Source organism: Tursiops truncatus, chromosome 1 (genome assembly GCF_011762595.2).
Source record: "Tursiops truncatus isolate mTurTru1 chromosome 1, mTurTru1.mat.Y, whole genome shotgun sequence".
Lineage (NCBI taxonomy): Eukaryota > Metazoa > Chordata > Mammalia > Artiodactyla > Delphinidae > Tursiops > Tursiops truncatus.
Genome location: NC_047034.1, coordinates 99,176,186 through 99,182,998, shown reverse-complemented (window position 1 = coordinate 99,182,998; position 6,813 = coordinate 99,176,186). Strand labels below are relative to the sequence as shown.

Below are 6,813 nucleotides of genomic sequence, written 5' to 3'. Positions count from 1 at the left end.
ACTGCACCACCAGAGAAGTCCCTGTCTTTTACTTCCTTAAACATAATAACCATATTAGTTTTCTATTCTAATATTTGAAGTCTGTGGGGACCTGTTTCTGCATTATGCTTTTTCCATGGGGTTCATGCACAGTGCCATATTTCCTTCTGAACTTAATGTTTTTTTGTAAAATGCTCATTTTTCTTTCAAAATTGTTTCTGGGATGAAGGTGCACTCCCCCAGAAATAATCAGCATTTTTGGTGTGACATTTGTAAGGGTACGTTAGACTTACAGAGTGTTTAGATTTACAGAACCACTTGTGTGGGCTACCAATACATTTGAGAGCTAGCTAGTGGTTAAAACTTCTCAGAAGCAATTTTTTTTTTCTCCTGATCTGATTAGTTGGATGACATATTTCCATTCAGTCCCCAGAGGCTGGAGGAAGGTGGAATTACTTCTGATTACAGTGAAGATCTAGCTCTTAGAGTCCCTTTATGTAGATATGCTCTTTAATTAGACTCCCCACCTTGTATGAGCCTAAGGCTTATTCTGCTATTGCCCAAGCTCAGGCGTCCACATAATTCAAAGCTCAAAGTCACCACTTTCAGCAAATGACCTCAAAGCAGCAACAGTGCTTAATTTTATTTATATTTTAGTCCTATAATTTATACCATTTTATCAGTACTTCCATGTATTTAAGGTCACATATGTATGATACACACACACACACACACACACACACACACAGACACACACACACACACACACACACACACACACAGTGGTATGCTGGAGCTGACTTCTGCTCTCAAGATTGAATTCTTAACATCTCTTAACATCTCTTCCCAGGTATGCATTCAGTGACATCACATTGGTACTTTGAATGCGGCTATGATGGGACTGTTCACGCCACGAAATTTGACAAATACAATAAATTAGGATGCTTTTTTTCTAGAAAGCCAGCTGTTAAATATTAAACAGCCCATAGCAATATACATATATAGTCCAACGTTTTTCCTGTGTTTTTCAGGAGGATCTGTCTATCTAACAGATGGTACTGTCTTTGCTCTCTCCTCCCCACTACTGCAGACCTTGCTTTCACGGGAGACCCACTGTGTTTACCCAAGATATATGCTGGGCTTCTTTTGCTTCTCCTAGCTCCTCATTAATAAACATTCCAAATAATTCAACTCCAGATCAAGACACTTGTTTTTTGGTTTCCAATTATTTAAACTTTAGTCTTCAAAAATATCCTGTAAGGTTGTTATTATTGTTATTTCTCTGTTTTGTAGATGAGGAAACTGAGGCCTGGAAAAATTATGTAACCTGATAAAGTTTACACACCTAGAAAGGGCTAGAAGTGAGTTTCAAACCCAGGCCTAACTCTAAAGCCATCCTGCCTCAACTGACTCTGTCTTTTCTGTTCCCTAAAACCAACTAGTCTTTCACAATTCATTCCTTCCTCCCTAAGTAATCTTTTCTTCCTCCATAGTCTTTTATAATATCTATCTTTCTTCCTTCTGTTTCAAAATGATAATTTTCCAAAGTGTTTTCATGAAAAATAAAGTGAGGGGATGTTCTGGAGTCAATTTATTCTTGGAAATGATGACTATTATAGCCTCCTTTTTATAGATCCATATGTACAATAACATATCAAGAACTCTAAAGAGTACTTCAAAAAAAAAAAAAACCTCTTTAAGTATATCAACAGCTCCCTGGTCAACTATCTCTTTAAACTCCAAATTAACTACATGGAACTTCCTTCTTATTTTATTTTATTTTATTTGCCACAATGCATTTCTGGAAACTGAGTTATAAAGAGGCTTTGGAATAATGTTGTGATTTGGATGCCGTATTCTTAATGAAGGACTTACAATCATATAAATTATAAATATGAACAATAATCTTCCTATAAAGCAAAAGTACCAAAATAAGATTTCATAGAATTTTAAAATACTAAAATGGTACAAATAGACTGCATATTTGATATTGAATAGACACCATTGTACTATAAAGAGAATTCACATCTCATGAAATATGCAATCCTGCTGTCTCATAAATTTGATCTGAAACTAGTATTCTGCCATAATAAATACGACTAAACTTTCAAAGTGTTGTTGACTTCTAGGATATTAGAAGGACTTTGGACATTGGTGGAAACTCCTAAAAGGGACAAGTGTGTTAACATGGCAACTCATAGATAATGAATATTGCCTTTACTTAATTTATATTTTAACTATTGGTATTGCAACTCTGTAATTTTCTTTTTACTATAAATGTATAGCATATCAAATCTGTCCTGGTCTTTTGTGGGCTTGATATACAAGCTATCATTTATCATACTGATGCTATTGAAAAATATATTCTGACTTTCAAACAATCAAATAAGAGATAAGCATTGGAACTTGACACTCTGGGGCTGCCTACCCCAAGATAAAGTAGAACAAGCTGATTGGTCCAAATGCATACTGAAATCAGATTCTATATATAAGTACGTATATATTCCTATAAGAGCTTATTTGCTTGAAAGTTACTTTCTTCTTATAAAAGTTGATAGGTGACTTTTGTTAACTGAACCTATTGCTCAATTAAGATTTTACTATACTTTGAAGTATTGCCAATGCAGCTAATATTTTGAGAAACTGGGCTAAGATTATCCATCTTTCATCTTCTTAGACTCTTTTAGGACATTACTTCCCTACTCATGTTTCAATTATTTGACCTTGCTATGTGACAAATTAACCTAGGCATCTGAGGATTGTTTGTCTGAGAAAGGCTTTATTGCTCCTTCACTTTTGTAGGGTAATTTTGCAGGGTACAGAATCTTAGGTTGGTGGTGTCTTTTCTCAACACTTTAAATATTTCACTCCACACTCTTTGCTTGTGTGGTTTCTGAGGATAAGTTAGATGTAATTCTTATCTTTTCTCCTCTACAGGTAAGGTTTTTGTCCCCCATCTGTCTTCTTTAAGGACTTTTTCTTTACCTTTGATTTTTTTGTCATTGGAAAATGTTTTGCCCAGGTGTAGTATTTCTGGTAATTTTTCTGCTTGGTGTTCTAGCAAAGTCTAGTTGTAATAGCAGTTTCATTTCAAACCTGAATTGATGCACAAATGTGACACTGTTTAATGATCAATTACTGATAAAATGTGGATTAAATCCATCAATGTGCCAATTCTGACATTTATTATAGACCTTATTTTTTATTTTAGTAGTAGAGGCTAATTTTCATCAGAAGAAAATGAAAACAACCTTATAGCTTCTACTAAGGCAATGAGCTGTATCCCCAGTATTGCTTTGAAATTTTACACCTAGGTTGTTAAGAGAAATTCTGACTTCATCCAAATGTATTATTTAACTGATAATCTTCAGTCATCATCTGCTGGTGGCTTGATTGTTACTCCTCTTCTTATCTGACCCCAACCAATTAAACACCAGTGTTTCTCAACTCTCTGGCTAAGGGCTATTTTTTCTCCCACTTCTGTGCACACAGGATTGGTGAGAACGATTTTACCCAAATCAGCCTTGACTGCCCCAACTCTTCCTCCTGTTGAAAGGGATCCTGTGTTCACCATAAGCACTTCATTCTTAGATAGCTTTTGACCCTTTGCTGCTTTTTTGTCTCCTTCCATGTGTACACCAAGAAGTCGTCTAAGTAGGAAATAGGAAATTTCCAATTCTGTGAAGATCTCTGGTAAAGCTCCAACTACACCAAGTACGTGCCCCACCATTCTGTCAGCCCAGCACAAAGTGGGGTGAATTTTTCTTCCAACTCCAATAAGACCCCCTGGAGCAGCATACTGAAGATCATTTTGTTCCTCAAAAGTAATACAATTTTGGAAAAGATTGGTTTACACGAGTTTTCCTTTGCTATCTTTGGAAACAATACCAGGTCTGACTTCTATCTCCTGGCCCACCTTTAATACTCCTTTTAAAATACTACTACTAGCCACACCACCTTTAAGGTCATCAAACTCACAGCCAGGTTTGGTGACATCAAAGGACCTAATAACAGTAAGTTGGGGTTCTGAAGTAAAGTCTCTTAGAGGTACTGGAATTTTCTTAATGATATACTCACAGACAACTTCAGTATTATATTTCAGATGAGCAGAAATTGGAATAATAGGAGCTCCTCTTGCTACTGTACCTTGTACAAATGCAAGGATCTGTTCATACTGTTCTTTAGCCTGACTTTCTTTTACCAAATCAATTTCATTCTGCAGAATCAAAATATGTTTCAGCTTCATAATTTCTATGGCAGCCAGGTGTTCAGAAGTCTGAGGTTGAGGACAGGATTCATTACCAGCTATTAACCGAAGAGCTGCAACCATCACTGCTGCACCATTCAGCACAGTAGCCATCAAAATATCATGGCCAGGACAGTCAACAAAGAAAACATGTCTGACTAGTCTGAAGTTCCCTTTGGTCCATGGAATGTCTATAGGAAACTCATCAGGTATACTACTTCCATAAGATCTGTAACATTCTGGCTAAGACAGTTTGCCTCATTAAGTTTGTAAATCTTGACATTAGCCTATCCAAGCTTGATCATAATATTTCTTTCTAGTTCGTTTTTGAACCTGACAGTGTGAATTCCAGAAATAGCTTTCACAAAGGTAGATTTTCCATGGGCAATGTGACCAAGTGTACCTATATTAATTGTGGCTTGTCTGCTGATAACTTCATGCGAGAGTTGAGTCAACCTGGTAACATCCAGTGTGGTGAGATCTTGGTGAGAAAGATGTTGCTGCCCCAGAGTCACACCAGCCTCGCCCCCCGCCATCTAAGGACAGATCTTGTTATGAAGAACAGAATGCTCTGACATATCTCAGGATGGTTCCTTTACCCCTCCTCCTGCCAGAAGCACAAGGAGATTTTTCTTCGATATTCACTGTGAGAACTTCTAAAGGTAAAACTCACAAAAGGTCAAGCTTGTAAAGGTAAAACTCACAAAAGTGCGGGGACCCCCTTATGACTGAATCATCCTGGAGTTTTTAACTCTCAGAAGTTGTCCACACTGAGCCTTCAGCAATTCATTGATTACATTTTAGGTTTCCCTACCCTGATGGTACTAGTTCCCGTGAGGTTGCTGCTCGTGAGTTTCTGTGTTGGTAAGTTCTGATTCTATGTGCTTGCCTTTCAGTCTCTCAATTGGAGGGGGACGGCAGTTTGCCCTGCGACTTCACTTCTCTTATGGATCTAAGAAGAGTTGATTTTTCATTATGTTTAGCTTTTACTTGTTATTAGGATGAAATGGTAACTTCCAAGCTTCTTGTATGGCAGACTGGAAATCGTCTTTTGGGATCTGGGGGTTATTGACAGTCTAGACTTGTGTTGACTTGAATACTCTTCAAATCTCTTTTTAGTTTATGACCATCTTTGCAAAGGAGAAACATTCTGTTGGTTCTTTTATTGAAGCTTTCAGCTGTACTCACAACAATTTTTTTCAAAATTTGGTTAAACTTAAATCATCTTTGGAATTTAGGAGTATTTCTCTTATCTCTACCAGTCTATTTGCCTGATGAATTTTCTACATTGGAACAGATAAACTGATGAAACTCTGGATAATTTCTCCTGTTATGATTCCAGAGTTACATTTCTAGTTCTTTGTCTTTTTCATCTTTTTCATTTGTTCTTTTCCTGTGCTCTCTGAGGATACTGTCTTTGCTGTTATTGTTGAGGTCAGACAGACATCTGGTCTCTCTGAACTTTTCCCATTGGGTTTTATTCATAGACTTCTTTCTCTTTCTTTTCTTATCTAATAGCAAACAATATCTCATATTCCCTCATATCTTGGATTTTTTCATCTAATTTAAATTGCCAATTGGTTGCCTCTATTATATGAAAAAGGTTAATGAAGAATTTAGCTAGGGATTATCACCTACTGGCCCAGTCAATCTTTACATATTAGATTCAAACTGTGGAGCCCAATTTGTCTCGGCTTACATACTCACAATTTGGTGCACAAAATTCAACCCAGATAGAGTATAACTCATTCAGAAGTTATACCATTAAAAACATCTGGTGAAAATATAGTCACAAAGATGAATGATTTATCATTAGTTGCCATCTGGAGTCTTCTCTTGAGGGAACTAAAACTTTCATCATAGTAGGATGTTTTGCTATCAATTGGCCATCCTTAAATTTCAAAATTAAATATATACAAATAAAGCAGCTCTTATGGTTCTAATAGCTGTTTTTCCGTTCTTTGCTTATTTGAGTTCTCCTGTTCCATGATATTGTGTTAGGATTTTTCAGTATTATGAGTTGGCACCTTTTAGATATTTGGGTACCCACTGATGCTTTTTAATTTTTTAGATTTTATTTATCATTGATGTGCTGATAATGTCAAATATAAATTGATCTCCCCACTTTTCCAGAAATAAAAGCCATCACATCTTTTTGTACTCAGATATCATGAAATGATATAATTCTGTGGCACTGATCGTATTTTACTCCTGACCTTTAAATTCTTAGTAAATTTCCTTCTCCTTTAAGTATAATTTTAGATATGAATCATAAATGTTTACCCATATTAACTAGAAAACAATGTGATTAATAACCAGTCTTCAAGTATTTTAAATATTTAGCAAACTGATACCAGTGGTTTTATTCTTTATTTAATTCTTAAAATTATGTCCCCTGGAAGTTCCTAGTTGAAGTCAACGTGGTGCTTAGATACACTATCTAAATTATACTCATGGTAATGATAACTCTTATGGAGTGCCCATTATGTGACAGTAACTCTACATATTTTTAATCCTTTAAAGAGACTGTTTTTAAGGTGGCTAAAACTTATAGAAATTAATTAATTTGCTCAAATTGTGCTCATATA

At 35.9% G+C, this 6,813-nt stretch overlaps 1 pseudogene; it reads right to left on the bottom strand.

The window, feature by feature from the left end:
• Positions 1-3,346: 3,346 nt before the first annotated feature.
• LOC101329908 (eukaryotic translation initiation factor 2 subunit 3 pseudogene) lies at positions 3,347-4,761 on the bottom strand (annotated as a pseudogene).
• Positions 4,762-6,813: the final 2,052 nt, after the last annotated feature.